At 48.0% G+C, this 6,359-nt stretch overlaps 1 pseudogene; it reads left to right on the forward strand.

The window, feature by feature from the left end:
* The first annotated feature begins 2,999 nt into the window (after window positions 1-2,999).
* On the forward strand, window positions 3,000-3,733 carry LOC130026481 (60S ribosomal protein L26-like 1; annotated as a pseudogene).
* Window positions 3,734-6,359: the final 2,626 nt, after the last annotated feature.

A 6,359-nucleotide genomic window follows, 5' to 3' on the forward strand; every position in this document is an offset into this window, starting at 1 on the left:
CCAACTATAAGACCAAGATGACTGCCCTCCGACGTCCTGATGGATCCATCACATCCTCCAGAACGGCAATGGAGAAGAATATCCATGACTTCTACTCAAATCTCTTCGATAGCCATGTCCACTTGCCGACATACCAAATTCCACAGGATGGATATGTCGTTCCCAACGTTCTCCCTTCCAAAATCCGACACGCCATTTCATCGGTAAAGAAACAAACAGCACCCGGCCCAGACAAGGTCAGACCTGAACACCTGAAGAACCTGCCGTCAGTACTCATCAATACACTGGCTCGGCTCTTCACTTGCTACCTGTCTGAATGCAAGGTTCCGTCCCAATGGAAAACCAGCAGGACCATACTACTGTTCAAGAAGGGAGACATCCATGACATTGGCAACTATCGCTCGATCTGCCTATTGTCTGTCATCTACAAGTTGTTCACTCGAGTCATCCTAAATAGGATTGGCAGAACACTAGATGAAGGACAACCATGCGAGCAAGCCGGGTTCCGCAAAGGATTCAGCACCATCGACCATATCCACACGATAACCAAGCTCATTGAGGTTTCTCGGGAGTTCAAGATGCCGCGCTGTTTAACGTTCATTGATTTAAAGAAGGCCTTTGATTCTGTTGAGACGGAAGCGGTCATTGAAGCCCTAGCCAATCAGGGCATTCAAGCCCAATACATCAAGATCCTCCGTGAGCTGTATTGCGGATTCACTACCAGGATCTCACCATTCTACAAAGAAGTGATCATTGATGTCAAGAGAGGGGTTCGGCAGGGTGATACCATTTCTTCAGTGCCACCCTCGAGAACATCATGCGATGACTGGAATGGGAAGGAATGGGAGTGAAGATAGATGGTCGGCAACTACACCACCTCCGCTTTGCTGATGATATTGTTTTAATAACACCAAACATCAGCCAAGCGGCACAAATGCTGGCCGACTTTGACCATGAGTGTGGAAAGGTAGGACTACAGCTGAATCTTACGAAGACAATGTTTATGAGAAACAGCCTCGTTCCTGATGCCCCATTAGCTCTCAATGGAACGACCATCTCCGAATGCAACAGCTATGTATACCTAGGTCAAGAAGTCAACATGACAAATGACCTGGCACCCGAGCTGCGCAGGAGGAAGAGAGCGGCTTGGAACGCCTTTAAGAACATCGAAGAAATAGCTAAGAGGACGAAGAACCTCCAGCTCCGGGCACATCTCTTTGATTCCACTGTTCTTCCTGCATTAACATATGCCTCAGAGACCTGGGCCCTACGCAAACAAGATGAGAACGCTATTCAGGTCTCCCAAAGAAGAATAGAAAGAGCTATGCTTAGAATATCACGTTTCACTCAAATGAGAGAGAGAATCCGGAGTTCTGACATTCGTCGACGATCAAGAATCAGGGACACTGTCTCATATGCCAAGGTGTCGAAAATCAGATGGGCTGGTCACGTAATGAGATTTAAAGACGACCGCTGGACTAGAGCTGTTACCAACTGGATTCCACGGGATGTCAAAAGACCGCGTGGCCACCCACCTTCCAGATAGTCAGACTTCTTCGTCAAGATCATGAACGATCGATTTGAGGCCCTCCATGTTCCCGGAGCGAACAGATGCCATTGGGCTACACTAGCACGCGACAGGGACAAATGGAGACGTTACTGGCGCCCGCTCGAGCAAATCGACGACTAACGGGAAGATAAGTGATTAAGTGAAACTTATCCTTGATCACTTGATCACTTGACATCCCGTTACTCATTGATTTACTTGAGCGGGCACCAGTAAAGTCTTCATTCGTCCCTGTCGCATGCTAGTGTAGCCTAATGGTGTCTAATTGTTCTAGGAATATGAACAGCCTCAAACCGATCGTTCACGGTCTTGACGAAGAAGTCTGACCATCTCATAGGTGGGCGGCCACACGATCTTTTGACATTCCGTGGAATCCAGTCGGTAATGGCTATAGTCCAGCGGTTGTCTCCAAATCTCATTACATGTCCAGCCCATCTGATTTTCAACACCTTGGCAAAGGAGACAGCGTCCTTGATTCTTGACCGCCAACAAGGTTGGAACTCTGGACTCTTTCTCTCATTTGAGTGAAACATGATACTCCAAGCATAGCTCTTTCGATTCATCTTTGGGAGACTCGAATAGTGAATAGCGTTCCCATCCTGTTTTCATAGGGCCCAGGTCTCTGAGTCGTATGTTAATGCAGGAAGAATGGTGGAATCAAAGAGATGTGCCCGGAGCCGGAGGTTCTTTGGAGGTTCTTCGTCCTCTTAGCTATTTCTTCGACGTTCTTAAAGGTGTTCGAAGCCGCTCTCTTCCTCCTGCGCAACTCAGGTGCCAGGTCATTCGTTATGTTGACTTCTAGACCTAGGTACACATAACTGTTGCATTCTTACTTGCATACTTACCCTATGTGGACTTAAAAAAGGAACCTAGTAAGAGAACAACAAATGGTCAAAATCATTGAAACTGGAGACTGGGGTATTCAAAGGCAAGGCAGGCGCCTTACTCGTCTACTTATCTTTCCAGCCCTACTTTTAATTTTGTTATAATTACACACAATTTGATTTAAATTTGATTCTAAGATGTATATGGAAAGTGCTGGAGTGCATGCTTTGCATGTAGGAGGCCTGATTTAATCTTTGACACTGCCTGATCCCCCAAACACCATGCCCAGGGCAACCTTGAGCACTGTTCGGTGTGGTCGCAAAACACACATACACACACACACACACACACACACACAGAATACAAATTAAAACTTAATTCAAAGAACCTAAAACGAACAAAATAACTTTGGGAAAAAAGTGAGTAGGAGGACTTATACTACTGTTTTCCATACATATAAAGCTGCAGTAATCTATTGTTAAATGTTTGTCTCTGAATGGAGAATGAACCATTCCACACGTATATGGCTAACTGGGAAAGAATATTTTTTTTAAGAAATGATAGTTCAGCTTTTCCCTTCTGCGGCCATCGCTGAAGTGTAACTGCCAAAATGAAGTTCAATACTTTTGTGACTTCTGACCGGAGCAAGAATCGTAAGAGGCATTTCAATGCACCTTCCCACATTCATAGGAAGATTATGTCTTCCCCTCTTTCCAAAGAGCTGAAACAGAGGTACAATGTGTGATCCATGCCCATCTGGAAGGACTTTGAGGTTCAGGTTGTGAGAGGACACTACAAGGGTCAGCAAATTGGCAAAGTAGTCCAGGTTTTTTTTACTTTTTAAATTTTTATTATTGAGACACCATGAGGTACAGTTGTAGACTTACAAATTTTGTGCTTGGGTTTCAATTATACAATGATCAAATACCCATCCCTCATCAGTGCCCATTTCCCACCACCACAGATCCCAGTGTCCCTCCCACCCCCCATCCCCCCCATCTCACCCTGCCTCTGTGGCAGGGCATTCCCCTTTGTTCTCTCTCTCCTTTTGGGTGTTGTGGTTTGCAAAAGAGGCATTGAGTGGCAATCATGTTTGGTCTATAGTCCAAAGTAGTCCCGGTTTACAGAAAGAAATATGTTATCTACATTGAACGAGTCCAGCGGGAGAAGGCAAATGGCACAACTGTCCAAGTGGGCATTTACCCTAGTAAGGTGGTTATCTCTAGACTGAAACTGGACAAAGATCGCAAAAGGATCCTTGAACACAAAACCAAGTCTTACCAAGGAGGAAAGGAGAAGGGCAAATATAAGGAAGAAATACTTGAGAAGATGCAGGAATAAAGTTGTATATATACAACTTGATTAAAAAAAAAGAAATGATAGTTGAGCAATTGTCTGTTTGTCCATAAGCCAAATAAGAAGAGAAAGCAAGGGGCTGGAGAAACAGCACAGCGGGTAGGGCGGTTGCCTTGCATGCTGCCAACCCGGGTTCGATTCCCAGCATCCCATATGGTCCCCTGAGCACCGCCAGGAGTAACTCCTGAGTGCAGAGCCAGGAGTAACCCCTGTACATCGCCGGGTATGACCCAAAAAGCAAAAAAAAAAAAAAAAAAAGAAGAGAAAGCAAGATACCACAAGCCTGATTTCATAGCATCCACCCACTATAAAAATGAATCTAAAAGCTAAAACTGGCAACCTTCTAGAAGAAATTTTTAAGAAATTGTTATTGTTCTTGGGTCACACCCAGCCATGCTCAGGGCTTTCTCCCAGCTTGTGCTCAGGGATCATTCCTGGCTAGGCTTCAGGATCCATATTGGGGCCTAGGGATCAGATACATGCAAGACACACATATCCCTACCCATTGTGCCCCTCAGAAAAAGAAAATTTTCATTGTCCCCATCACGCCCCCACCCCCGGCTCAGACCTGCTCTCCACCAGGCTCCCATGCGGCCGCCATCTTTCTTTCCAGAGAGGAGAAGGCGGAAGGGAGCAACACCCTTTCCCCTCTGGGCAGACATGATGGCCTGGATTAACGCATAGTCCGTTCACTTTTCTGCTCCAAGCTGCTGGGTTCTGCATTAAGTCCTTGTGCTTCTGGGGCTGTGGCCGTGCTCCAAACTTAACTCTGATTTTCAGGGAGAAACGTTGGGTGATTTACTTCCCATTGATCACTTTGTATATACAGAGATTACGTGGCCACGTGGTTTGGAGGAAAAGTCCTAGTTCCCACATACTCAAGCTATGCTTGTGGAGGCTTCTGGTCACCGGGGTTCTATCTGGGGGAGGCGGGATGCAGCACCTACCCCATCTGGGACTTCCCGGTGATCTTGGCTCTTTTTGGAACCTGGTGTCTTCTCTGGGAGCTGTGGAGTCAGCCCTCCATGTGGTCCTTCTTCTCTCTGTATGGCTGTGTGCTGTAAAGATGGCGCTGGGGGGTGGGCCGTGGGCGTGACTTCCGGGATCAGAGGTTATTTGGGAGCTGGGATGGTCCCTGGCGGTTTGGAGGAAAAGGTCTTGTGGTTGAAAAGAATTCTTCAATAGGACAAAAAACAAAAAGAAATGATAATTGGGGTTGGAGCCATAGCACAGCGGGTAGGGTGTTTGCCTTGCACGCGGCCAACCCGGCTTCGATTCCCAGCATCCTATATGGTCCCCTGAGCACCGCCAGGGGTGATATCTGAGTGCAGAGCCAGGAGTAACACCTGTGCATCGCCGGGTGTGACCCAAAAAGAAAAAAAAGAAATGATAACTGAGGTCAAACCCTTTCTGTGTCTGAACTTTGTTGGTGTTTCTCATGTCTGTGTGGTACCTGGGGATTGCTGGGCAATGATGCCCCTTGACACTGTCCTAACTCCATTCAGTGCCTGTCCCTTCCAGAGGCCTGATTTAGAGACACTGCAAAATTCCCAGCATCTCACCCACAGCCCGCAAAGAAGCCACTTCCTCCTCACGCTTTTGGGCTCTCGCAACATCTACACCTGTGATTTGAAGTTTGGGTTACCGTGGAAAGAGCAGTCCAGAGATTCTAGAGAGGACAGGGAATTCTTTACACTGGACTCTGCTGCTTATCTCAAAGGGGGTTGTCAGTGCAATAAGCCAGGGGCTAAAGAAGGGCTTAAATCCCCACCCAACATCAGAAGTCCTTTTTTTGACTCAGAGATGATCCCAGTCTGGCCTGCTCTGACACTGAAAGGTCTGGAACATAAAGATGTATTTGCCTCATGTTCTGGGAATGAGTCAAGTGGTCAGTGTCCAGCCCCTTGGAGCCCAGCTGGACATAGGAAGGCCTGGATATTCCAAATATTAAAACAGCTCTTGGACAGGAGAGATAGTACAGCTGGTGGGGGTTTGCCTTGCTCGTGGCCCTCAGAGGTTCAATCCCAGACACCCACTATGGTCCTCAGGGCCCCACAAGGAGCGATCTCTGAGCATAGAGCCAGGAATAAACCCTAGGACCACAACCGCCTGGGTTCATTCAATACAATTAAATAAATTAGCTCTTTAATCCGAACTCCAGAGCCCCTTCCCGACACTAGCCGGCCTCTGCCTCAGGCCAGTGCTTTTCTCACAAAGGGTGGGACCACAGAGAGACCAAGCATCAGTGTCTCCTGGGCCAGTGGGGTGCAGTGACCACTACCCCGAGATCAGGAAGGACCAAAATCCCTCCAGATGGGCAGGCTCCACCAGCCTGGAGGGGCAGACAGAACTTGAAGGACCTGCAGCGGGACCAGGAGCGCGCAGGGCTGATGGACCAGTGCGAGCAGAGCTCACTCAGCGGTAAATCCAAATCTGTCCACCACCAGGGCTCAGAGGAGCGACTAGCCGCTGGCGCCTTCAGGGGGTGGGGGTTGGGGGTACAGAGACCCAAGCAGGGCTTAGGGGACGCCCGAATGCAACCAGGGCGTCAGAGGACTCCTGCGGATCTAAGCCGCTGTCCTTCAGAGAGGACCCCTGAAATGTGGGGACC

Source organism: Sorex fumeus, unplaced genomic scaffold, assembly GCF_029834395.1.
Source record: "Sorex fumeus unplaced genomic scaffold, SorFum_2.1 ptg000034l, whole genome shotgun sequence".
Taxonomy (NCBI): Eukaryota; Metazoa; Chordata; class Mammalia; order Eulipotyphla; family Soricidae; genus Sorex; species Sorex fumeus.